The sequence below is a fragment of the Triticum dicoccoides genome, chromosome 1B, assembly GCF_002162155.2.
Source record: "Triticum dicoccoides isolate Atlit2015 ecotype Zavitan chromosome 1B, WEW_v2.0, whole genome shotgun sequence".
Classification (NCBI taxonomy): Eukaryota; Viridiplantae; Streptophyta; class Magnoliopsida; order Poales; family Poaceae; genus Triticum; species Triticum dicoccoides.
In genome coordinates, this window is record NC_041381.1 from 635,500,944 (window position 1) to 635,503,614 (window position 2,671).

Genomic DNA, 2,671 nt, shown 5'->3' on the forward strand with positions numbered 1-2,671 from the left:
GCCAGGTGAAGAAGCAGTTGGAGGACCACCGAGGTATGTCGAAACCTTGTTTAATTTTAGCACAATAAAGTAGGTGTGCCTAATGAAAGTATGTATATTGCGCGCTCTAGGGGCTAATGCCGAAATTGAGGCATTGAAGAAGGTTCTGGCCTTGGCCGAAAAGAAGGCAGCTGCGGAACATGCCCTTCGCAAGAAGCACGAGGCCAGGGTCATTGAAGCTGAACGAGAGCTTTAGGAGGCCGTGCAGAAAAGCAAGACTTTGGAGCGGGGTCTGTTATTGAAAGAATCCGAACTCACCCAAGCTCTCCAAACCGCAGCTGATGCTCGTGAGGATGCCCAAGGTGCTCTGAAGGACATTCAGGAGGCGAGGAATATTACGGCTGGTAAGGCCTTTTCCTATTTAGAGCATTTGTTGATGCCGTAACAGAAAAAATTCAAGGTGACAAATTGACTTCTGATTTCTCCAGGGGCGTTTGCGGATCTTCCGCACAGCATATCTGATGCTGCTCAATGCTATTGAGCTGAGGAGAAGAAAACTACGGACAAGATTTTCTGGTCGCAGTATTTGGCGCCGAATTATCCGGTGCCATTCGTCGATCAGCTGAAACAGCTGGTCGAACTACACCAGGCGGCCGAACTAGCCATGAAGGATCTGATTGTCCGGATATGGCCCGCCGAGCCTATTCCGAGTAGTTACTTTGGGCTCGTGAAGCGAATTGTGAGTGCCTGTCCTCAGCTTGACACCATTAAGCGGTCATTTTGTATAAAAGGTGCATGAATGGCATTTGCCCACGCGAAAGTGCACTGCGGAAAGCTGGATGCTGAAAAGCTGATGACCGAGGGACCACCCGAGGGGAAGGAGCACCACAAGCCCGAACTATATTATGATGGTGTCCTGAAAGGAGCCTGCCTTATAGCGGAGCAATGTACCAAAGACATTGTATTTCCATGAAGGAAATTATGTTGTTCTTTGTAAGGCAGAACAGAGTCACCGTTATTTATTTACTTGCCTTTTATATAAAAAGTTTTTCTTCCTTCGCGGCCGTTTTTATATGTTAATCTTGAGAGTTGGCCAGTCGTCGGCTTCTGCCCCCACGTAGGAAATATGGGGGTGTTCGGGATACACCTGAACACTCTTAACCACATTCTTGGGTCCATAAAGGAGGTGTTCAGCACAGCGAACCAGACAATCAGACTATAGGTCTTTATCACTCTCACTTAGCCATAGGAATTCAAGTATGGTAGGCGCAGCCCCTGGTGTTCGGAAGACTGCACGAGGGGCTCTAACAGCACCTGATTGATAAACCGGTCCGTCGCACTCTGCATTTATTATGGCATTATGCGGAATGAATCTTTAAAGATTTTATAACCTCTCGAACAGCTGACCAGCTCTCGCCGTATTATGACAGTCAGTTTTCGGCTTTCTCTATTGAGGTGCTCGTCCGGAAGAACCGGGACACAATCGCAGTAGTTCTCCCAACGCTACCTTAGCCGATATTGCGGAACGTAAGGTACCAAAACATGGGAGCGGGGCAAACCCAACTAATGACCCAAGACATGATTCGGAGCTGATGCATATAATGCTATAAGTTCGGGGTGTCGAGCGACCGAGAAGGTGGCCGGACTTTGTTGCCATGGTGCGGGTATAATGAAGCCCCTTGGTGTTTTAAGGCATAACACGATATTCGGATGCCTTTTATGACTAAAAATGCCAATGATGGATGATAGCGGATAAGTGTCATATATCTCTACATGTTGTATTGAAGTAATACGTTTATGCGTATGGGTACTGTTCATGTTGTAAAAAGGAGGTATGATGGCGTACCCTGTGTATGAATCCGAAGTATGTCCAGATTGTCTTCGGGGGGGACTGTTCAAAGATTCCCCCTCTGCGCGTCCAGTCTGATTTCCTGGCACTGGTCCTATTATCCGTAGAAGAGATCCTGCAAGGAAAATGCTGAGAGACGTATGTGCGCCACGGAGCGGTTGAACCGTAGTGCGTGACCCTTTCCAACTTGTACCGGGGTGTTTGACTGGCGGCTGGTCGAGCCGAGCTGTCCTGTCATGAAGTAGTTCGGACTCCTTTATTGGTGTCCTAGGGGTTGGCTGTCGAATCGAGGTTCCGCAAGGTGGCACAATTCCCTGCTTTAGTGGTCGTATGCTTTTCGGCGCCGAAGTGGTGTTCGGTCATGCCCATAATTGTGACCATGTCACGTGGGCCTGGTATGGTACCATGTTGAATCTAGCCAACGTGGTTTGCCCCGGCAGTACGTAATAGTTACTGTATAGGGGGATAGTGTCGAAGACTGATTCTTCGGTATGGTGATCATTCGGTGATCCAGAGATAACCTCAAGGGTGATGTTTGTAGCGCTCACCGTGTTGGATTGCGTAGGAGTTTCTTTTGCTCTGTATTGCATTGCTTTGAGACCCCTTTGTTGTTTTCGATGTATGACCGGCCGGCTTGTTTGAAGACTTGACATTCTCTATTTGTATGTTTAGCTGTCGATCCTGGTTTACCGTCGATTTGGCATGGTCGATCGAGGATGCGGTCCAGGCCAGATGGGCCTGAATTGCCTTGCTGAAGTGCCTTTTTCCGCCGACCGGACTGAGAGCCGCGGAATCCGGCGTTGACTGCCGTCTCGCGGGCATCATCATTAGTCTTGGGACGCT